The sequence below is a fragment of the Callospermophilus lateralis genome, unplaced genomic scaffold (assembly GCF_048772815.1).
Source record: "Callospermophilus lateralis isolate mCalLat2 unplaced genomic scaffold, mCalLat2.hap1 Scaffold_1386, whole genome shotgun sequence".
Classification (NCBI taxonomy): domain Eukaryota; kingdom Metazoa; phylum Chordata; class Mammalia; order Rodentia; family Sciuridae; genus Callospermophilus; species Callospermophilus lateralis.
The window spans coordinates 347,278-373,007 of NW_027512541.1; positions in this window are offsets into that span (position 1 = coordinate 347,278).

The following is a 25,730-nucleotide window of genomic DNA, read 5'->3' on the forward strand; positions in this document are numbered from 1 at the left end:
TGGCATTGTGATATTGCTCTCTATAAAATGAAGTTTTGAACATAGAATCTCATTTCCTTCTAAAAATTTTAAAACTTATAATTAGTCAAATTATAAAATTCACATCATTAGTAGTTCTATTTTTTATTAATATTACAGTAACAAGTTTATAAATAAAAAATGCTAAATTACAAATGGAGATATGGTACAGTGGTGGAGCACTTGCCTAGTATGTGTGAAGTCCTGGGTTTGATCCTCAGCACCACATGAAAATAAATAAAATAAAGGTTTATAAAACACCAAGTTAAAACTCATGTCTTCTTTTATAATATGTATACAAATAAGTAATGTTTAAAATCTCTAGATGACATTCCATATGTAAGTTGTATCAGTAGAACTCATTAAACTTAGAACAAATGGGAAACTAAAATTAATTATCATTCCCTATTTTAAAAATGACTTATTTTAGGAGGATATGAATTAAAGAAGCAAACATTGTTAGAAGAAAATATCCTCAATGTACCATATGGAACACAGTTTTCTAGGCTGAGTAGAACTGTTGGAGCTGAAGTCTCTCTTCTGCAGCTACAAGAAACCTCACCAGTATGCTAAAATTCCCTCCTTCCACAGCCTTTCCATGAACCAGCTGCACACTACTTCTGAATCTAAGAATGCAGAGGCACTTATCCAGATGGATGAGGCCAGGGAGGATGTGGTGCAGGTAACAGCCTAAAGAGTTGCACGTTTTAAGGAAAGCCATCTTTAAGTTCTGTCTCTGTAGGCCTATAATTTGAATATCTATAAAAAATGACAAAAATTCCCCTGGAAAACACAGAACTGTGGCTTTCCCAGTGTAACATGTCAGCTTTCTCTTAATTTTACTTTCTTCTTTGTTGGATAACAGCAATCCTTGGAGAGCTGGTCTCCAAACTTTTTTCTGGACTTATTTGGAATGACATTTCAATTGGAATCATGTCCCAGTCAAAGTTGCTATTATTCTGATCATAATATCAAATTAGTCCAGTCCCATTAAACAATTTACAATGCCTCAACTTTGGCATGAGGGATTCCTGGCACCTCCAATGGTTCCACTATGGCTCTGAGGGTCCTACCTCTATCATGTGTGATAGGCTCCTCTTCTCTAGCTTGTTCCCAAATGAAGCACCTGGTTTTCTGGGTACTTTTGTTTCTGTATGCCACCATTTTCAAAGTGGCAGTTTCATGATTCAGGCTCTGTGTAAAATATTAAAATTAATCTCAAATTTTAAAAGAAGAAGGAGAAGAAGAAGAAGAAGAAGAAGAAGAAGAAGAAGAAGAAGAAGAAGAAGAAGAAGAAGAAGAACAACAACAACAACAACAACAACAACAACAACAACTGAAGGCCACAGGCTGAGGAGATCACAGAAAGATTGAACATGGAGCTGAGCCAGAGCACATGCCGGAAGGCCACCCTAAGGAACCTGTGATGAGCCCTCATACTCACTAATGGTGGTAGAGGGGAGGTCTGCCCTTTCTCTTAGAGAAACCATGTAATATTAGCTTGGGCTTGTGTGTACTATATATAAAGTTATATAAAGTGTAAAAAATAAAATGGAGACTTGTGATGGAGAATCAAAAGAAAGTGCAATCATTTTAAGCAGGTCACTGATATTCCAGGTGTTGAAATCAGAAAATACTGCTTCATCACAACCATTGTCAATATGTGAAGGGTTAATAAAAGTGTCATAAAAAATAAAAAGGGTATTTCAGAGAGATTTGGAAACTTGAACTAAATGGTAATACAATAAAACTATAACCGGTACAGGTAATATTCTACATGGTTGATTTTGGGATAGTTTGAAAGATGCATAAAAAATATAAGAAATACCAAAGCATGAGACCTCCAAAGCCATGTGCAAGAGAGATATAAAATAGGAGAAGAGCATAACTAGTTGAACAAGCATTTGTGTGATAAGGCAAGGCTCATTTGTGGAGGAGGAAGCCCTGGGCTTTATGTGCCCTGGAAAAGTTTATCCTCTATACCAGCCCCCGTCCTGGCCCAGCCACACCTCTGCCTTTGCTGAAGTTGGTTGTGCCCTATTTCCTTGCATCGCGCCAATTGATCATCAAGGTACCACTTGGAAATGTCTCCTATATGTTCACTTATTCTCTGGGAGTATTGTTGGGTGAGTTGTGGCAGAGTGGTTGGCTTGTGTCTCCCCCAGCTTTGTGGAGTCTCCTTTTGTTTTGAGCCACAGAGAGCTCTTTGGAGAGCTACAGAAGTACAGACATACACCCTGATTTTCCTGTGGACTTGACACACAACATTGAGCAGGTGAGTCCAATCTCTTTGTTTAAGCGTCCCTGATTTTTAATAGAAAAGTGATTCCATTCCTAATTGTGAGCATTAGATTCATTTACCCTGATACCCAGACTTTAGCTCCAATCAGTGAAACAATAATCTCTGGAGAGTACTCTTAAGCATTGGATTTATTAATCTTTCAGGGAGGTTCCTAGATGTTATGACTAGTATTAAATAAATGTTAATGGACCAAGGTCTTGAGAACATATTCTACATTTGTATTGTGGCTTTTATATATTTTTAGAGGCTTGAATAGAGTTTTTTCCTTTGGTACTTGTGATTGAACTCAGGGGCTCATAACCACTGAGTCACATCGCCAGTCTTCTTTTGTATTTTATTTACAGACAGTGTCTCACTGAGTTGCTTAGCACCTCAGTTTTGCTGAGGTTGGCTTTTAACTCGTAATCCTTCTGCCTCAGCCTCCTAATCTGCTGGGATTGCAGACATGTGCCACCTCAACTCAGCTTGAATAGATCTTTAACATCTCCCAACTTCTATTTATTTATCTTTAAGATTGGGCTGATGCCACTTGCTTCCCAAGACTGTGGTGAGAATTAAATGAAGTCATAGATAGTTGGCACTTGGTGCCTAGTGAATGCTACATAAGCCAGGGGGATGACAGGCCCTTGTATTTTTGCTTTGTGGGCACCCAGCTTTTTGTCTGTTGGCAAAGCCTTGAATAACTTAGCAAAACCCTGTTTCAAAAAAAATACATAAAAGGACTGGTGATTTTATTAGTATATTCATTTGTGACATATACATGTATGGGCATAACATCATTGATCAGTCTCATTTCTCAGTGCCTGAATCATCTCTCTTATCTTCTCTTCCATCTGTCTAAACTCCACTATTCTCTCTCCAATTTTTTTGAGATCCACTTCTTTTTTCACTCCATTTTTCCTTTTACCTTTCACATATGAGAGAAAACACTTGACAATTGACTTTTTGAGTCTAATTTATTTCATTTAATTTGATGATCTCTAGGTTCATTCATTTCCCACAAATGGTATAATTCCATTCTTGTTTATGGCTGAGTAGAATGAGTAAATTTGTGAAAAAATGTGTAGATGCAGTTTTCTGGGTATGTCACCTGCCAGCACACAGAACCTTCAGTGTCCAAGCTCAGCCTGACATTGTTTGAGTCAGGGAATGAAGATGAAGGACGAAAATGGTCTCATGTGAACCATTTAAGGTCTTTCAATCTGTGGCTCTGACTGCTTGTACATGCACCAAACAGCCCGGTAACTTCCAGAGTGTCCTTTATTGTCTGCATTGATGACTAACCTGTCTTGTGGGTCTGTTTTCAGTACAGTTTTATTCTCAAGAGGAGGGAGTCAATATGAAGGTAAAACCTCCTGAATCTCCAGGTGTCAGATATAGGATTTGGCTCCTTCCCACAATTCTTTCCCTTTTGTCCATTCATGAAACTGCCTTTATCAGCTTTACATTAGTCCTCTATTCATGTGGCACTGTTGTATTCATCCTGGCCCTGAGCTCTGATTGGGGACAGGGAATCTAGAGTCAGAGCAGACCTGGGCCCACTGAACTTAATTATTTTATTTTTTTTTACTTCTCAGGGATTCATGTCCCCATGTTGTGAAGTGAGATTGACAGCTAGTAATGGTAACATTTAATGACATCAGGAGCCATTGATAACCATGTATTGGACTATTGTTTTTGAGATTTTTGCCCCCTGCCCCCTTCACTGGCAATAAGAACTCCATGAGATGAAGCCATGTTTACATCCATGTTGCAGGACAGGGATGCTCAGCTGTGTCGAGTTAACTTGTTTAAGGTAATACAGCTAGCAAATGGCAGCTTCATTGTAGCTGTGGGAACAGAGGGGAAAAATGCACAAATGATCATGGAAAAGTGTTGGCACATAATGATCAGATCATAGATCAGTAAAAGGAGGTACAGATACAATGGAAGGCCTGGCTCTAACCAGGGTACAGGCAGGGCTGAGGAAGTGAGAGCAGAGTCCAGAGTACAGATTAGAAGCAGGCTTCACTCCTACCTTAAAGAGGTAGCTCAGAGAGTAACACCACAGGAGGTCTGGGACTGCCTTTCAGGGATGGGGAAAAGTGGGGTTTCCCAAATTTGACATGTAGAAATGCAGAATGTGAGGATTGTGCTTGGTGGAAAGCCCCAAGCTCCTTGCTGTTGTATATGCATGTACATAGGCACATACATGAGGGATGCCCAGATAAATGTCCTCACCAAATATTGAATTGCCTTGTTCCTTGATCTTACATACTGTGAAAAATGAGTGTCTGTGGCTTATAAACCACCCAGTCTACCATAAATTATTGTAGCATCTTGATGAGAGTAAGGAAGTGCACCATCTGTGTCCTCACAGGATAAATTGAGAAGTTTCTTTGCAGCTCCCTTTTAATAAATGACAATAATCCCACTTCATGGCTCTACCCACATGACTTAATTGCCTTGCAAGACCACACCTTTGTCTGCCTAGGCTCATGATAAACTACCACAACATTCAAATACATACTCACACAGGGTCTAGGACTGGTCATTTTCCCCCAAGTGTGTATAGCCAAGCTTCTGAAATCTGGACCTGGAAGTAATTGTCAAGTCCTCTCTGTGTTCTTGGCATTAAACATTCAAAGAATTCTTCAGTGTATGTTAATAATCGTATCTGTGAATTCACCAGACTGCTCACCCTAGATAAGAAGTGGCTCCTGCACTTGGAGACTTCAGTCTAATGGAGAAAGTATAAAACCCATGTTGTCCCTTGCTGTGCAGACACTAAACATTGCATATGAATCCTGGGATCCTTTAATGTCAATTACTGATCAGTAAATGTTACATCACAACAAGCATTGCTACTTTAGGTAAAAATTTTGATCACACTGGAGAAAAAGATCCTGGAAATCATGCAAGCTTAAGAAATTAATTAGTCATAGAATAGTATGGTTCATGTTTGAGTTGTCAGACTTTTACCTGTCTTTTGGCCCTTGATTTTTGTCCTTTGATTTTATTCTATGTTTTGAACGTGGTTGTTGCTTATGTGGCTCAAATATAAACCCAGTTAAAATAGATTGATGACTCACCTATATTCCATCTCCACTAATCTTTTCCCATTGCCCTTCATAAACATATGTTTTAATTGTTTCTAGTATATATTCTTACTTTTTCTTGTTCTGGTAAGAGGCAATAACAATAATAAGTTATTATGTAAATTTCTTTCTTACCCAAAAGGGAGTGCTCCTGTATATCCTGTCTGCCCCTTATTTTTTACTCAATGAAACAACCTGGAAAACACTCCACATATGCAAAAATCTTAAATTCCCATGGTGTAGGTTGACCAAAGTTGGAACTAGACAAATGATGGACATTCGGGCTATTTCTGAACTTTATTTATTATCAATATTTCTGTATTGAAAAGTTCTGGGAATCTATTTTATATTCTTGCAAATGTACATTCAATGTTCAGTCCTGCAATAAATATTGCTTTATCAATGGCTACTTTTTATAATTTCAAATAATGAAGCCCAATTTGCTGGAAGATTGGAACATTTTTTCTTTCTCCCATCAGGTATACATGTTCATGCTTTCTGTACATGCCCCAGTAGACAGAGGCCACATTTTGGATATTCTGTGCATGATTACAGTGTGCTGGTAATGTCTTCTTTTTCTGAGGGAACCATTTCTTATTTCTGTTATTTATTTTCCTTTTTACATATAATTGATACCATGTCATGGTTACAGAAGAAAATACCAGTGTTCTACCCTTAATAAATCCATGGCTTGGTGAGAGTCCAATGCTAAAACCAATAATTTCTTCCCAGTACAATGATCACCAAGGACAAAATGCATTTTGGTTGTTTGTGTCTTCCAACAAATTGATCTATGTAATATAAGTCCTTATACCTATGGGCTGAGAGTTTTAAATATTGTTTATTTATTTTAATGTTCAGGTATTAACAGTGATAACATTATTTATTTTTTAGTTAGAGGTTTATCTATTTATTGAATTTTATAAAGAACTGAGGATATGAGCCCTATAAAAAAGAATTCCTGGAACACCTCAAATATTTTAAATAAATGCCTTAGAAAGTAATACATTGGTATAATTATTCAGCATACAGTAATAAATATAAGATCACATTAGGTCACATTGACAATGGCAGTAGAAGAAAGTGAGAAGCAAGCATTCAAGAACATGCAGAATTCCCACAAGGAACAAGGAAGCACAGGCTCTGATGTGAGAATTTATGGTTTAACTTTGCCAAGCAGGAGCTTCTGGGGCTGCTGGTGATGTCATAGAGAACACACAGCAGGCAGATGGTAAAAATGGAGAAGTTCCCCCAAACCTGTGAAAGTGGATTATTAATTTATATTTGATGTAATCTCCAAAATACTGAGACAAAAACATCTGTAACTATAAACCCCATAATTTTCAGAATCCCTAGATATATTAGGGCCAAGAAACCAATGGTAAAGTTCTAGGGTTAGATCTTGTGCGAGAAAAGGAATGTGAAGTTGCAGAAGATAATTATTGTGTTAGCTGAGATCTCAAGACAAACTTCAGAGGAAAATGTTTCTTATACAAAAAAATATAGTTTGTTGATCATTGTTTCATATACCATATTAATAGTATATATATTAGGAGAAAATGAGGCAGAAGCCGTTATTTCAAATATTGTCATCTTTATCAATCTCAGCCTATCCTATTACCAGAGATGTGATATTTGTGGAAATAGCAACCAAAAAGAATTTATTTTTAGAAATAGTTACATAATATTTTCCTAACATCTTATAAGTGTTTTAGATCATTTTCTTTTTTGAGTCATGCTCAGTCTCTGGGCATGTGATATGCTTCTTACACCCTGTAATCTCCAAGCATTTGCCCTCTATAAAAATCTGGTTTGATAGATCTTGCTTTAGAAGAGTTCCTTTAACATGTAAGATGCTAAATCAGTTGTGTTTCTCCTAGGAAGTATTTTTGAGGTACTCTCTTCAAAATGAGGAAGAAAATATTTCTCCAGACTGACATTCTTTATATAAGGAGCAAACCAAATTTTGTTAAGCTTTGAAGAAATTTCATACTGTTCTGTATTCAGGTAGTTCTGTGTGTGTTGCTGAGTTGCCTTTTGATGTCCAGAAACCTGTGTTTTCTCATCTCTACAATGGGAATAATTTTTGAGAACAAAGATTAGCAATGTTCCTCATGCAGCCTACTAATACATGACTGGGCTGTGATTCAGACCTAACAAAGCACCTGTAAGACACCATGAAGATTCCAATTTTTTAAACATTATCTGCCATTCACATATATCACATATACTTTCCTTCAAAAGATTGTAATAACCTTTTTAATGTAGGGCCCTGTCGCGACCCCTTGCCCGCAAGGAAGACGCAACTCAGGAATCTTCTTTCAGCAGTTTATTCAGGCCTTGATTAAAGTATCTTCTAGTGACCCCCCTCTCCTCTCGAGCACCCAAGCACAGCCTAATAAAGCCTCCCACATACCAATCTTAAGCCGCCACGTGGATCTTTCTTATAGGGTGGCAAGGGATAGCGTGCCAACTCTCCACAAAAGAATTTGTTTACCACAGGCCACAGTGGAGGCCGGCGCCATCTTCTAATGGCGGCCACAATCTACAACAATGGCTTACCACAGTTCCCCCTTCTAATTTATAAAACAATGTAGGCGAAAGTAGAGGTCCTATCCCACTGTGCAGAAGCGGCTGCAATGTATGGTTCAGTCCTAAGGAGGCGCCTTCCCCAGACCTGACCCCATATCAGCCGACGCCTTTTTTCGTAGGGCGGGGGCGTGGACGTCAAACCCGCATGCAATAGGACATGCTTTCCTTGAGGTCCGTTGAGGGATCACTCAAGTGCAGTGCTTTGCCTCGCATCCTGCATCGTGATGAAGGTGGACGAAGGGGGACAGCTGAGGCTGTTCTGTGGCTGTACACAACGACAAACGAGTTGACAGCACCCTGAAAGAAAGGCACGGACTTTAAGGTGATAGAGAAGCATTAGTGTGGAAACCCACCTGCGTGCAATGGCAGCAAGACTGGCAGAGTGCAAGGGCTTTCCAACACTAAGAGAATAACGAGGAAAGACATGCCGATCCCAGTGCAATGTTATAACAACTTGGGGTGCAACGACCATGTCAAAGATTTACTGTTTAAGCTGTGCAAGCCAGACTTGAGGTGAATTGCCATTTTCTAAAGCTGCAAGAGCTTGGATGATCATAGCCTTATCGTGAGCATTGCGGGCCTTGAGGCGACAGAGAAACCACAAACAGAGAAACATACCGAAGCAACACATTGCACCAAAAATGCCTACCCCCACCCACTCTTTAAAAAAGGAAAAAGCAGAAGATATCCAATTGGTGAATTGACCCAAAGTCACGGGATCAACACGAGTGCTATTCAAGACAGCTATCTGGGTTAGTTGAGACTGGATCATGTCTTCCGCTTCCACGGACCAATTTCCAGCCAAAAATTCGCCAATGATGCGGGAAGCATTCCTGGAATCATTAAATCTGACAGAGGTTATGCATAAATGTGCATGTTGGTCAACACAACCCAAAAGCACTAAGTCAGCCAATTCTTCTACCTGAGCTTGGAGTAAGCCTATTCTTTGGTTGGCAGCTAAAATCCCTGACAAAATATGTTAATTAATTGTATTTTGGGATTCAAGTATGGTGGAAGTTTGTTGGACAACTTGATTAATAGTGGCAGCAGTTTGTACTTGATTGGCCATAGCCACTCCGGCCGTAACCGCTGCAGCAGCAGATATCGCCACGGCTGTCACTATAGCTGCTGTGATTCCAAAATCTCTGCGGACTCTAAGTAGCTCAACAATAGGGAATTTATCAGGATCCGCAGTGACCGGGATTGGGACGAAAGTTGGAATTTTCATAATCACTGCTACAGTCCAGGAATCATTCCAACACTCAGATAAGAGACAGGTAGTATGAGAACAATCCAGCATCCCCGATGAGGTGGCCTTAGCCAAAAGGAATAAGAAGGGGGATTGGACACAGACCATTGCAGGAGGCAATGTGGCATTATACAACAGAGAGTTGAATGAAACAGATGTAAGTCTATTACCTTGTTCACTTTCCCTAACAGTACCAGAAATATTAGCCAGCCAACTTTTGGCTCCTACCAACTGAGCCAGTGCAGAAATATCGGCTGAAGCCCCCTTTTCATTGGAAATCAGCCATTGAAACCAGGACCAACCTACTCCTTTAGAGGAGCTGGCACTATTGTTAAAGTTATAAACATACCTCTTAAGAGAGGGGGAAAGGGAGAAACTTTTAGCAACTTGATGTTTCTCCCAAGAATGATCTTGACAAGGCGTAAATGTTGGGGGGAAACCAATATTAGGGGAACAGTAAAGAGAGGCCTTGAAATAAGTGGCATCATGAATACTACTAGAAGAAGGAGGCACTGGGATTAGTACCTCGGAGATAATAGCCAAGGTAGTTATGTTAAGAGCAGAGCTGCTGTTTGCGGGGGTCCCTGAGCCTGACTGCTTCCCCGAAGCTACCTTGCTCAATACAGCACTGATAATGCTTCCTGAGGCCTGATTGAACCGCAATGGGTCCTCCCAGTTAGTCAAATTTTTGGTCTTAAGGCTAATGCAATTAGCGTTTCTAAGGCTGAAACAAAAAACTCCTGTGAGATTAACTTGAGATTGATTAAAAATTCTCTCCATGTCCCCTCTTGGAGAGGCACAGGGAGCAGACATCTCACATGAGGTTGAAAAAAGAGTGGGGAGGACACTAGAATTACCATGAACCGGCATCGGCATTGGCCATGCCCGTGCCACTGCCCACCACCGCATTGGTGTTGCCTGTGCCATCGGCACCAGCACCAGAGCCAGAGCACTTAGCAGAATGAAGATCCTCATCACAGGATTGTTGTGGTATCTCTTGTTGCTGGTCAGTTGATGTCGAGACTCTTCTTGTCAAGTGTTCAGGGACCCACAACGGTTCCGTACGATCCTGGGGAAAAACACATACAGATCCTCGTGCCCATGTCAGCACGGGGTCAGGGCCGTTCCATTGGCCCGTAAGAACATCCTTCCACTTAACATAGCCAATTACAGAGGGCTGAGGAGACACATGTCTATCGGCTGCAGAGCGACCATGAATATCCAAATTCAAAAAATTAATGGTAAAGAGAGCTAAGGACAGGCATTCTTTAGGAGTGTGTTCAGCTCCTATTCCCCCTTTTTGTTTTTGTAAAGTTTCCTTTAAGGTGCGATGAGCACGCTCAACAATGCCTTGTCCTTGAGGATTATAAGGCAAACCATGAGTAAGTTGCACTCCCATAGTAGAACAAAAAGCTGTAAATTGTCTGCCAGTATAAGCAGGTCCATTATCAGTCTTAAGGGATGCAGGTGCACCCCATGCTGCCCATGCCTCTAAACAGTGAGTAATGACATTACGTGCCTTTTCTCCCGATAAAGCAGAAGCATGGATAATTCCAGAGCACGTATCAACGGAAACATGCACATACTTAAGGTTACCAAAGTCAGGTATATGTGTCACATCCATTTGCCAAACAACCAATGGCTTCAATCCCCATGGGTTTACTCCATAATTAGGGGGATGAAGAAATGTGACACAATGGGGACATTGCAATACTATCTGCCGAGCATCCGCTCTTGAAATGGAAAAACGCCTGCGCAGCATTAGTGCATTAACATGGAAGTTTTGGTGAAACAACTTAGCCCCCTCTAAGGAGGAAGCCAAGCATATCAATTGGCCTCTAGTGGCTAAGTCCACACAGGCATTACCCTGGGATAACGGACCAGGAAGAGAGGTGTGAGCCCTGATGTGCATTGGATAAAAAGAAGCAGTGCGGTTAGAGATAAGTTGTTGAAGCTGAGTAAAGTAAACAGACACATTGTGGGCATCACTAATAGCTCCCACGGCCTCCAGGACTTTTAGTGCTTGTACCACATAGCTGGAGTCCGAAATAAGATTAAAAGGAAAAGAACACTGTTTAAAAACTTCAATAACAATTTGTAGTTCTACCCATTGTGGATTTCCAGGAGCAAATTGATGCTGGATAGGGGGAGAGTCATTAATTACATAAGCTCCCATTCCAGACTTGGAACCATCAGTAAAAATGTTAACAGCCCCCGGAATTGGACTGGATGAAGTTACCTTAGGGAAAATGATGGGATGTTCTTTAACAAAATGGAGTAATGGATGAGAAGGGTAGTGATTATCAATACCCCCTTGAAATGAGCAACACAGACTAGCCCAGTTGTCTAGAGTAGCACATAAAACATTAAGTTGAGCTTTAGTGTATGATAAGAGAAGAAGGTGATTGGCCGAAAAATTGAATGCTTTGTTGAATCCCTTTAAGTGCCAATGCTGCAACAGCATCAGGATAATATTCTAAGGATTTTCCTGGGGATACATGTGGGTGGATCCATAGTAAAGGCCCATATTGCCACAGTACCCCAGTAGGCTGCCGCATAGTGGCAAGCACACATAACTGGAAAGGTTTATCACTCCGGAGTCTGCATAGAGTGTCATGCTGTATAGCTTGTTCTACTTTTATAAGGGCTGCTCTAGCCTCAGTAGTGAGGCTACGAGGGGAAGCAAGATCTGGATCACCCTTAAGAGTAGCATACAAAGGCTGGAGCACAATATTAGGAATATGTAAATATCCTCTTATCCAATTAATATCTCCCAGCAATTTTTGAAAATCATTTAGAGTTTGGAGATCTTGAGTCCTGATGGTAATTTTTTTGCGGTTTTAATTTGTCATACCCAATTGTCGCTCCCAAAAACCTGATAGAATCCCCCGTTTGAACCTTTTCAGGTGCGATGTGCAGTCCATGTTGAGCCAACAGCATCACGAGTTCTTTATAAGCCTCATTAACTGTCTGTTCTAATTTTGCGGCCAATAACACATCATCCATAGAGTGAATGATCTTGGTGGAGGAATACTTATGTCTGAGAGGTGCGAGTGCCTTCCCCACATACATCTGGCACATCGTGGGACTGTTAGCCATCCCCTGTGGCAACACCACCCACTCAAACCTTTGATCTGGTTCCTCGTGATTACACGAGGGAAGGGTGAAAGCAAAACGTTGTGAATCTTTAGGATGCAAAGGAATGGAAAAGAAACAGTCTTTAATGTCAATAACAATTATATGCCAGCCTTGAGGAACAGAGGAGAGCAGAGGCAGCCCTCTTTGAATGGGCCCCATAAGTTGCATCTGAGCATTAACTGCTCGTAGATCATGCAGTAGGCGCCACTTCCCTGATTTTTTCTTAATGACAAATATGGGAGTATTCCATGGAGAAGTAGAAGGTTGGATGTGATCCAAATCAAGTTGTTCTTTGACTAGATCATGGGCTGCTGCCAGTTTAGCCGAGGGAAGAGGCCACTGAGGCACCCAAACAGGCTCCTCGGTGAGCCATGTTATGGGTATTTGAGCCCCAGTGGCCCCTAGGAAAAACCCAGACCAAACCTGTTAAGCTTTTGATGACCTTGCACAGGATGCTTACACCCCTGTAGGTGTCTATTAGGGTCCCCAAAAATCTTTCCAGCGGCATCTACCATCCTTGCTACAAAATCTGAAAAGGGTTCTGTAGGGCCCTGCAGAATCTTAGTCAAGTTACCAAACACCTCTCCTCTATTTGGAAGTGACTTCCATGCCCGAATGCAAATGTTGTTAATTTGATCATATGCCTCAGGAGGGAATCCTGTCTGTTGATTAGCAAATCTGCCTTGTCCCAAAAGCATATCTTTGTCCCAATGGGGGTGTCCCGCCGCATAGTTTTGGGCAGCCTGCTCTACAGCGCCCTCTAGCACAAAGGCTCTCCAGTTCAAATATTTGCCTGGAGAAACACAAGCCCGAACAAGGCTAGCCCAATCAGAGGGAGTCATACAGTATCTAGACAGACTCTCCACCTGAGTTAATGTGAAGGCGGCATCCACCCCATAAGTGTGCACAGACTCTGCCAGGGTCTTCACAATTTTGAAATCTAAGGGCTCATGGAATCTTCCCCCATTGTCATCCTGGAAAACTGGATAAGCAAGACCCATCTCAGCGTTAACAGCCCTCCATGTTTGGGCATGGAAAGCTCTCCTCGAAACACCCCCACCGTACGGCGGCGGGTCCGGAGGATCATTTTTCTTGAGCTCCTGTTCATTTTTGTTCCCTTCTCCCATAGTTAGACTCCCTAGCTGCCGAGACAGTCTCCCGAGCTCCTCCTCCTCATCCTCCTCCTCTTCTGACCCACTTTTGCATGGGAGTGTGCGCAGTGTACTGAGATCTGGATACAAGCGTTTCCTCCCCCGTTTCTCGCTCTGCACATTCCCTTCCTCCTGAAATATCTCACTCCGTGCCAGAGACAATCGCCTCCTCCCCTGTTTCTCGCTCCGCACACTGCCATCCTCCTGAAATACGTCACTTCGTGCCGGAGATGATCGCCTCCTCCCCTGTTTCTCGCTCCGCACACTCCCACCCTCCTGAAATACCTCACTGCCTGCCATTTCTTATCTTTCTTCATGTAATTGCTCTAAAACTTCTTGTCCTTTAGTAAGTGCTTCCTGACATCTGCCATCTGCGAGGCAACTACGGATCATCTTCCAAAGGGGTATCACCCCACCCTCTAATATGCCCTGCTCAGAAGCAAAGTCAAGATCTGTGCCTAACTTATCCCAGCTAGGTATAGTAAGGCTGCCCGAGAACGCAAACCACGGTGCAGCAATATCTGTCTTCTGTAAAAATCTCTGTAAAGTACTACGTTTCACTTCTAGGCCCTTGGAACGTAACAGGTTATCTAGGGCCAGGAGAAGCGGACTTGAAGATACGGCACCCATGACACAACAAAAGACGCACAAAAAACAAAAGTGAAAGTAAGAGCGAAAGTACACAGTGCAGCTGCAATAAGATGTAATGCTCTCTCTGGCTTTACAGAGGAGCTGCCGCTTTGATAGCGGGTCCCACTTACCTGGGACTAATCTCTGCTTTGACCGCGGGTCCCACTTATCTGGGACTGACCTCCGCTTTGACCGCGGGTCCCACTTACCTGGGACTAACCGGTGCACCACCCCTGACTGCTGAAAGTTCTGGTTCCCGGGTTTTCAGCACCACTTGTCGCGACCCCTTGCCCGCAAGGAAGACGCAACTCAGGAATCTTCTTTCAGCAGTTTATTCAGGCCTTGATTAAAGTATCTTCTAGTGACCCCCCTCTCCTCCCGAGCGCCCAAGCACAGCCTAATAAAGCCTCCCACGTACCAATCTTAAGCCGCCACGTGGATCTTTCTTATAGGGTGGCAAGGGATAGCGTGCCAACTCTCCACAAAAGAATTTGTTTACCACAGGCCACAGTGGAAGCCGGCGCCATCTTCTAATGGCGGCCACAATCTACAACAATGGCTTACCACAGGGCCCTGTGTCATACACATGAACAAATATAAAATGTTGAGTCCTCCATTTCTAAATTCCATTTTTTTTCCCTGTGGTGATTCAAAATGATACAACTAATTTCATGTTTCTCCTTGCCTTGTTTTTACTCTATGTTCCCAATTAGAATTCTCTACTTAGAGGCATAAAGAGATATCTATAATATATAATATATATATACATATATACTCTGTGTGTTTACATGCATAATAAATATATACTATGGATAGTATATATATATATATATATATATATATATATATATATACTATGTTTAATATATATTTTCTATATACTATAGTATACACATGCTATTATATAATCAAAATATATTGATATTATATAATATACATATATGATACATATACATATATTATACATATACACACAGTATATATATGCATGTATATATATATATAATATATCATTATATATATATATATATATATATATATATATATATATATATATCACTGTTTTGAATATTTATCATTAATTAAGGCCTAAAATAATAGGAAAATTTGTATGTGTGGTAGAGGTATTTGGGCTTTCAAATTAGATAAATTTTTTAAATTTATTATTTATTTATTTATTGGTACCAGGGAATAAACCTAGGGGTGCTTTACTACTCAGTTACATTCCCAGCGTTTTTTAATATTTAGAGACAAGGTCTCAACAAAGTTGTTTAGGGCCTCATTATGTTTCTGAGAGTCATTTTGAAGTTGTGTTTCTCTTTGCTCAGCCTCTGGAGCCACTGAGGTTTTACACATGTGTCACCATATGTGGTGATACCTGCTTAATAATTAAAATGTCTTTAATCATGGAAGAAAAACAAATGTCATAGAGCAGTAGTCATTAGGTCTAAAGTCAATTATGACATAAGGAGTTTTCCTTTAATGCTTTTAAATAATAGACTCAAAGTTGTGGTTATATGTGAAGACATGGGCACAACTTTCTGGAACATCTTCTTTTGCTTCTGTCTGATATCTTAAATGAAAGGGTCAATTGCCAGCATTTGGTGGGAAATAGTCTACTTTTGAAAACTCTCCAGTTAGACCTTCCTGCTCTTATCCATGGCATTATCTCTCATATTTTTTTGACTTGAGAAGAAGTATTGGAAAAAAAATTACATCCCCCACCTAGAAAAAAAGAGAAGCAGTCAGGACCTTTATTTTTTTGAGGTCAGAAAAATTATAGTTCTGAAGTCCGGAATGTGGTTTTATGAGCTGTGATATTCTGGAGGCTTGACATATTGGTTTTGAGGGCACAGATTCAACAATGCATATACTTTTAAAATAATATTTTATTTGTCACATAATTGTAATATTCCCATATTAAAATATTTATGCCATTAAAATCAATTTTTTACTATTTATTTAATTTGTGAATAGTAAAAAAAAATGACTACATTTGTGTCTGATGTATTCTTATCATTGTGCTTACTGCCTTAAAGGATTGCATCCCAGTTAAATTTCCAATGTTTCTTCAGAAGAAGAGAAAGCAAGAAAGTTAAATAAAATTTTTCATTATTCTTATTTTATTATTTTCATCCAAAATAATATACAGATTTATAAAATCACAGATTAAAAAGACCTTATGTGAGAGGTTAAATGCAAATGTTCTTTTGGGTAGGTTGGGTCTCACTACTACCAGGAAACCTTAACTTAAGCCAGTTGCAGCCTGAGGCTCTGTATTTCAGTTCCCAGCAACTGAAAAAAAAAAAAAAAAACTGCAACCAAGAATCTGTCTTTCTAACCTCATTCTTTTCAGCATTTGATGACATGTCACTAAAACAGAAAACTCAGTAGGATTAGCCTGAGAGAGTGAAAATATAAGTGCTGTCTTCTTAGGTGTGCTATATCAAATATAGCACATGGCCAATGATGAGAGGCAGGCTTTGGCCATCTGGTGTGGCTTTTTTTCTCTAGAGATTGCCAGCATTTTTTTTCCCTTTCTAAGATTCCTCTTTATGTTCAGTGGATCTAATTTTTCCCCTTGTTCATGTGCTGGAATATTTACTGACAGAACATTGGGCCCCTCAAAAACTAGTAAGTAGTGGTGTGCTCTGGTACCCTGACACTGGTGGGCAAGGCTTCATGAAATTGGCTGTACTGGCAACTGTGGACTGGTACCCTGGGGTAGTCTCTAGAATCTGCAGGCCATGGTCTTCATCTAGGTTAGGTTATCTCTGAGTCTTTAGTGGCCAGTAATTTTGGGCATGTGTCAGTGATGGGGACTTTGGGAGTCCTGTCCTATTTCTGCAGAGTATCTTCCATCCTTACCTGAACTTCTTTCTGAAAGTGCAGCATTTTAGCCTCTTTCAAGATTGTGTCGTGGAGTGAGCAGAGTCACTAGAATCAAAACTCCATGTGTTCTCTCCTTGCATGAGTGTGGTAGTGATCTGTAGGAGTCTCAGTTATTCCTTCCTCTCAATCTTGCTAGTCTTTCTTTTTTGTGAGTATAGTGGTACTGTAGATTAAAAATGACTACATTTGTGTCTGATGTATTCTTTATCCTACCTGAGATTTTCCCTAGCCCGTAACTTCTGCTACTCCCTTATAATCTATCAGTACTCCTCTGTCTTAAATTTCTACAATTTTTACTTTAGATACCATAGTTCTATGTTGACACTCCTTTGAAAATATTCAGAGCTGCATTTCCCTGCCACAAACAGAACCAGTTTTTGCTTCTCTCCCTCTGTACACTTTTCTGTATTGATTCCCCATGTGTGTCACTCCAATTACTTTCTTTGTAAACACACTTTTGAAAAGATCTAAATGTCATTTCTTTTATAAAGTATTTTATTGGTACATGTTATATGGAATAGTGGGTTTCACTGGGGCATATTCCTACAGGCACATAAAATAATTTAATTAAATTTACTACCCAGGATTTCCTATTTCTCTTTCATCCTCCTTCCCTCAGACCTCCTCACATCCTAACAGTTTTCAGGAGATTTCCTCATTTTCTTTCTTCTCTCTAGTTTCTGTAATGGAAGAAAACACATGGCACTTTTCTGAGTCTGGTTTATTTCACTTAATGTGTTCTCCCTCTCCATCCATTTTCCTGCAAATGACACAATTTTGGTCTTCATGGCTGAATAATACTCCATTGCATGTATATACACACACCATATTTTCTTTATCCATTCATTTGTTGAAAGACAACTAGCCTGGCTTTATGACTTTACTATTGTGAGTTGTTCTGCAACAAACATGAGAATATGTTTATCCTTAAAATATGCTAAAAAGACACTTCTCAAAAAAAGTAAAGATAACTAACAATGATAAGAAAAAATGCCCAACATCTTTAGCCACCAGGAACATGAAAATTAGAACTACTCTGAGATTCTTTCTCATTTCAGTCAGAATGGCAATCAGGGAGACCACAAATAACAAAAGTACTGATGAATATGTAGGGAAAATGGAAACCTTATTGACTCTAAACCAGTACAGCCACCATGTAAATCAATATGAAAGTTCCTCAAAAATCTGAAACCGTAACTACTACATGATCCAGCTATTCTATTCCTTCATGCTTACCCAATAGAACTAAATATTAATTTTATAATACAGTGCTAATTATTTTCATTTTGAGAAATTGAGCAAAAGGAACATCAACCTGGAGTCTCATTGGCACAGCCCCACTCTCATTGGAGAAGCACTTTGATAAAGAGGCCTGTTGCCAAGAGAGGCACTTAGAAGGAAACTGCTTTAGGGAAGAACTTCTTGAAAGAAGCTACTGAACAAGCTGATGCTGGAAGCTGACCAGAGCTACCTTCTTCAGATGATAATGAAGTAGTATTACTGCTCTGGTATAGAAATAGACTCTAAGAACCAATTTTCTCCCTACATACTATACCCAAGCTCATTGGCTATGTTTGCTCACTGGGAATGAAAATATTTAGATCGTCTACATGAGAAGTAGAACATTTGGGAGTGGACAGAAGAGATTTTGAAACTGGCTGAAGATATCACCTGCTCTGTAATTGAAGCTGCTCTACTAACTGGAAACTTTCACTGGCTTTTGTATTAGGCGTTTTACAGACACTAAATTCAGGACTGCCCTTTCTATTTGGCACCTCCAAATACAAACCATCCCTCAGACTAGGTGGTTGCACTGTGGGCTCATATACCAATGTTCTGGAGATGGATGCTTTATAAAATGGAATCACCCATTAAAATATCCCATAGTGATGTTTACTCTAGAATTTTTGCATAATCAACCTAATTTTGCTATTATAAAAGACAGGAAGTACTACAACTACATTCTTAAGGTTTTTCCCTTGGTGACTTAAACACTTGATTCAATGATGTTCATCTTGCTTTTTCAAGATGTGTTTACAAAGTTATCAATCTGAAGGACTAACTGCTGACTGAATAGGAAATCTATTGACAGAAAAGCATAATGAGCCTAACTATTTATGGTTTATGATTTATTCCAATCTTTAAAGTGTAATATGTGCAAGTAAAATAATATGCAATAGATACTTCCAATCTAGTTTAATTCTATATACAAAGTGTTCAAAAAATTGGAGAAATCAATGGCATATATTTATGGCACATAGAAAATGTTACCTTATTTTTCTGCTTCATTGAACATGAATATTTTTAGATTTTTGTTTTCTCATTGAAATTAAAAATGCATTAACTTTTACATTGCATGAGCCCAGTTCTTAATTTCAAAGTTAGTTAGAAAGTTGATTTTCATGTTTATAGTATGATATGGACAGCATATAGATAATGAGTCATAGTAAATTGGCATTTATGAAATATTAGTTTTCTGCAAGCATCAACTCAGAGAGGAAGGTTACATTTTCTATTCATTAAAAATACATTTTGAAAGTCATCTGTTCTTTAAAATTGTTATTAAAATAGATAATGCAACTGTTTTTTAATATGCCAGTCCTTGCTGAAGAGTGTTTTAATGTTGCTTTGTATGCATTATAAAATGACTAGTAGAAATTTTGCAGACATTAAGGAAATATTACATAAAAATAAATTACAAAAATAATTCATTAAAGGGTAATTTAAACTTTAAGCGTGAATTTTAACATTTTGGTACCAGATAAAACTCATTATATAGTGATTTGAATGGGATAAGAATTTAACAAATAGTAGTTGAAAGAGCATATACTTATATCCACAGATAGATATACATATACAACTAGGGTTGGTCCTTAACAAGAGCTTCTTGTCTTAGTCCTTGATTCCTTAATAAATAGTCATTATATTTGCTCTTTTATAATATTATTCATCCTTTCTTCCATAAAATTGATACTAATGTGTTTGTTGGGGAGATTTTTCCCTGGACACAATTTGTTCCAGAAAGGATTGATGATTTTAGAAATTGATAGTTTGATTTCATTAGGTTCTAATGATTTTCGGTTTGAACATTTGATTTTTGTTTCAGATAGCTGTGGCTCTATATGCAAGACAGTTCCTTGCTCTTCTCAGCATTATTTTTGTAAGGGTTACTGCACTTCAGCAGGACAGTTTACAACTAACTTCCTGTGTAGTAATTAATTATTCAGAGCATAGGCTTTGATGTCACCCTGCTTATGATATCATGTGATTGGGAATTGTGTGGCTTTTCTCTAAGTCATCATGTTCTCAACTGAAATGGTGCTTTGAAAGTGCTTAGAATTTCTGAGAACTAAGTGAGACAAAAAATTAAGGCATTTAACACAGTAAACTAACCTCAAATATAGTATATTTTAAGGAAAACTTTAGGACTAAGGTTATCCTTGTCTTTATCATTTAATATTACCCAGGAACTTGGATATATCATTTTAACCTTCTCAGACTGTTTGCTTGTTTAGAATGAGGAGACTGAGTTAGATGGTTCTTAAATTTACGTTTAGCTCTGATTCTATGGATCTGAAATGAAGTAATGCCAAGTGAGTAATTAAATCCTGTTCTTTCTTGATGTGGGAGAAAGGGAGAAAAGACAACTTTTAGCTGTCTGGATTCCCCTCCAAATTTTCTACAACTATGTAGCATTTTGAATACAGGTATTTATTCCAGAAATTATTAAATTTACTTTCCTTTTATATTTTTTTTAATTTTTATTTATTTATTTTATTTTATTTTTTTTATCTTTCATACATTTGATTCAAGTGAGTTATGAACTTCCATTTTTACCCCAAATACAAATTGCAGAATCTCAACAGTTACACATTCACAATGTTTACATAATGCCATATAAGTGACTGTTGTATTCTACTGCCTTTCCTATCCCCTACTATCCCCCCTCCCCTCCCCTCCCATCTTCCCTCTCTACCTCATCTGTTGTTGTTCAGTTCTCTCCATCCCCCCCTTCCCCTCACAACCTCTTATATGTGATTTTGTATTACGATGAGGGTTTCCTTCCATTTCCATGCAGTTTCCCTTCTCTCTCCTTTTCCCTCCCACCATTCATCTCAGTTTAATGTTAATCTTTTCCTCATGCTCTTTCCCCCCTGCTCAGTTCTTAGTTGCTCTCCTTAAATCAAAGAAGACATTTGGCATTTGTTTTTTAAGGATTGGCTAGCTTCACTTAGCATAATCTGCTCTAATGCCATCCATTTTCCTGCAAATTCCATGATTTTGTCATTTTTTAGTGCTGTATAATACTCCATTGTGTATAGATGCCACATTTTTTTTTATCCATTCATCTATTGAAGGGCATCTAGGTTGGTTCCACAGTCTAGCTATTGTGAATTGTGCTGCTATGATCATTGATGTGGCAGTATTTCTATAGTATGCTCTTTTAAAGTCCTCAGGGAATAGTCCGAGGAGGGCGATAGCTGGGTCAAATGGTGGTTCCATTCCCAGCTTTCCCAGGAATCTCCATACTGCTTTTCATATTGGCCACACCAATTTGCAGTCCCACCTACAATGTACAAGTGTACCCTTTTCCCCACATCCTCGCCAGCACTTATTGTTGTTTGACTTCATAATGGCTGCACAACTCAATAATTATGGGGGACTTCAATACACCGCTCTCGCCATTGGACAGATCCTCTAGACAAAAGCTCAACAAAGAAACTATAAAACTCAATAACACAATCAATAATCTGGACTTAACCGACATATATAGAATATATCAACCATCATCAAGTGGATACCCATTCTTCTCAGAAGCACATGGATCCTACTCAAAGATAGACCATATATTATGCCATAGGGCGACTCTCAGTAAATACAAAGGTGTGGAGATATTGCCATGCACCATATCTGACCATAATGGAATGAAAATGGAAATCAATAATAAAAGAAGGAAGGAAAAATCCTACATCACCTGGAAAATGAACAATATGTTACTGAATGATCAATGGGTTACAGAAGATATAAAGGAGGAAATAAAAAAATTCTTAGAGATAAACGACAATACAGACACAACATACCGGAATCTATGGGACACAATGAAAGCAGTTTTAAGAGGGAAATTCATTTCCTGGAGTTCATTCCTCAAAAAAAGAAAAAACCAACAAATAAATGAACTCACACTTCATCTCAAAACCCTAGAAAAGGAAGAGCAAAACAACAGCAAATGTAGTAGAAGACAAGAAATAATTAAAATCAGAGCAGAAATCAACTAAATTGAAACAAAAAAAAACATTGAAAAAATTGATAAAACTAAAAGTTGGTTCTTTGAAAAAATAAATAAGATCGACAGACCCTTAGCCATGCTAACGAAGAGAAGAAGAGAGAGAACTCAAATTACTAACATGCGGGATGAAAAAGGCAATATCACAACAGACACTACAGAAATACAGAAGATAATTAGAAAGTATTTTGAAACCCTATATTCCAATAAAATAGAAGATAGTGAAGATATCGATTAATTTCTTAAGTCATATGATCTGCCCAGACTGAGTCAGGAAGACACACACAATTTAAACAGACCAGTATCAAAGGAAGAAATAGAAGAGGCCATCAAAAGACTATCAACCAAGAAAAGCCCTGGACCGGATGGTATACAGCAGAGTTTTACAAAACCTTCAAAGAAGAATTAATACGAATACTTTTCAAGCTATTTCAAGAAATAGAAAAAGAAGGAGCTCTTCCAAATTCATTCTATGAGGCCAACATCACCCTGATCCCGAAACCAGACAAAGACACTTCAAAGAAAGAAAACTACAGACCAATATCTCTAATGAACTTAGATGCAAAAATTCTCAATAAAATCCTGGCAAATCGAATACAAAAGCATATCAAAAAAATTGTGCACTATGATCAAGTAGGATTCATCCCTGGGATGCAAGGCTGGTTCAATATATGGAAATCAATAAATGTTATTCACCACATCAATAGACTTAAAGATAAGAACCATATGATCATCTTGATAGATGCAGAAAAATCACTTGACAAAGTACAGCATCCCTTTATGTTCAAAACACTAGAAAAACTAGTGATAACAGGAACTTACCTCAACATTTTAAAAGCTATATATGCTAAGCCTCAGGCTAGCATCATTCTAAATGGAGGAAAAACTGAAGGCATTCCCTCAAAAATCTGGAACTTGTCAGGGATGCCTCTCTCACCACTTCTATTCAATTTAGTTCTTGAAATACTAGCCAGAGCAATTAGACAGACAAAAGAAATTAAAGGCATAAAAATAGGAAAAGAAGAACTTAAATTATCGGTATTTGTGGATGACATGATAATATATTTAACAGACCCAAAAGGGTCTATAAAGAAACTTCTAGAGTTAATAAATGAATTCAGCAAAGTGGCAGGATATAAAATTCTTTTATATTTTGTTAACTGAAAAAATTGGGATTTAGGAGTAGTCTTCTCTGATTTCAAATTTTGATTTTTGTGATTTCTCTATGTTCACCTGTAATTTTAAGTATGCAGTATTAGTTTTGTGTACATGAGGGTATTTAGCTAAATTGACCAATTTAACAAAAATCCCATTTAAATTAAAACTTAAGAATATTTTGTGAGATATCATGCTAAATATCTTGTTCATAAATATATTGAACAGTCAGGTTTTGCTTATGTTTATGAAGATGACATGGTGTTTTTAATGCATCACCCTGCCTAAATAACAAGTTAGAAATATTGTCTGTGAACAATTTATTGCATGATTGAAGTTCAATGAGACTTTAGTGATACTTTTTAAGCATTCATAGATCTAATGGCCTATTTTGCAAAAGGATATTGAAAAATATCATTTGGATGACTGTTTAGAATATGAAGTTAATGATGAATGAGCTTTCATATTAATCATTATCGTGAGAATCCCAAAGGGAGGTGTGGTTTTTAAATGTAAGTCCTTGTAAGCAGGATAATTCATAAATGCACAAAGCATATTAGATATGGGACTTGAGTGATACAATATTTAAGAATGTAATTTATTATTCTTTTCACACCTACTCTACTCAATATGCAGGGTTTAAAATGCAATGGCCATCAGACAAGGAAGTGTCATTAGAAGAATGTGGACATGGACTCCTGGGCTTCTAATGATTGTTATCTTTTGGGGTCAGCATGGGAATGGGCAAGGCCAAGGTAGGTGCAAGCATGTTCTAACACTTGAACACTGGATGTGAGTTCCACTTTAGAATGAAATTACATCAGTCTTTGGTTTGATGGTTGTGGCAATTTGTTGTAATCTTTCCCGAAGATTTTGTCAAAGTGTACCATTATGCTTTTGAATCAGTTAAATTGTACTAGAGTTAGGTGTGAGTTGGTGTATCAAATTCAAAACCATCTTTCTGAAATACGTTTTGCTTGGATTTAATAGATACTGCATGTGTGTGTGTGTGTGTGTGTGTGTGTGTGTGTGTGTGATTTTAGAAAAGTACAAAGCATTTAAAGGTTTTATATTTTGAAGAGAAGTTTTTGAATCTGTTTTTGTTAGTGACCTTCATGGTATATAGACTGATTTCAAAAATATTTTTGATGTGATATTCTTCAGAAATTAAATGCAACACTTGATGATTCTCATTGTCAGAGCAAGTATTTGGGACAAAATTAGTAATGGAGTACAGCTGTGATGTTGTGGCGTTCTGAAATGTCCTTTGGAGAGTAGAAAAAGGTCATAGATTTTGTAATAATGTTTTCAGTATATTGTTTGGTTGAGTAAATCTATGGAGCGGTTTACACAAATGCTAGTGTCTCTGTGTGTGCATTTCATGATTAGTATTGTATTTTTGGAAATGTGGTGCCTACTCAGATATAAATTAAAATTTATTGTATATGATTAAGAGAAGTTATGGTCCCCTTAGAATTATTATTTTTCCCTTTTGGAGGGCTGTGTTTTGATTTGTCAGAATTTGAAATGAAATTTTTGAACAGGAAAAGCATAGGGGTAGATATGTTACTCCTGATATAGTTGGAAGTGTGTTCTGGTATTATATAATTGTGATGGAATTGAGATTTACTAGTTCTTTGGCTTCCAAAATATTTAATGGGTATTTATAAATATTTGCATATTCAGATTTTTATTTACCCTTTTGAAGAGCTCCTTCAAAACAAACACTGTTTGCTTGCCATATGTAGTTTTGTCCTATGAATTTTTTAACTAAAATAGAAAGAAGTTTCCAAAATAAAAGTGCATGTGTATCCATGTATGAGAATAAATATATGTGTATATGTATGTATATGTAGGTAATGATGTGATTGTGTTCCTTTCATGCCATTAAGAATTTATATTATAGGCTGGGGTTGTGGCTCAGGAGTAGAGTGCTTGCCTAGCATGTATGAGGTTCTGGGTTCAATCCTCAGCACCACATAAAAATAAATAAATAAAATAAATTTATTGTATCTAACTACAACTAAAAAAATAATTTATATTAGTATCTAGTTGAGGATTCATTTTCCTTTTCTTCTATGTTGAAAACAATGTATGAAATTATATTTAATATATAGTTTTTGAGTTTTTTTGCCACCAAAGGTCTAAAACAAGAATCTGTAGACAGTTGCTGTCTTACATTTCTATTGGCTAAGAGAGCTATTAATACTTCTGGCAGTATATCAGTTCACTAAAATGCAGT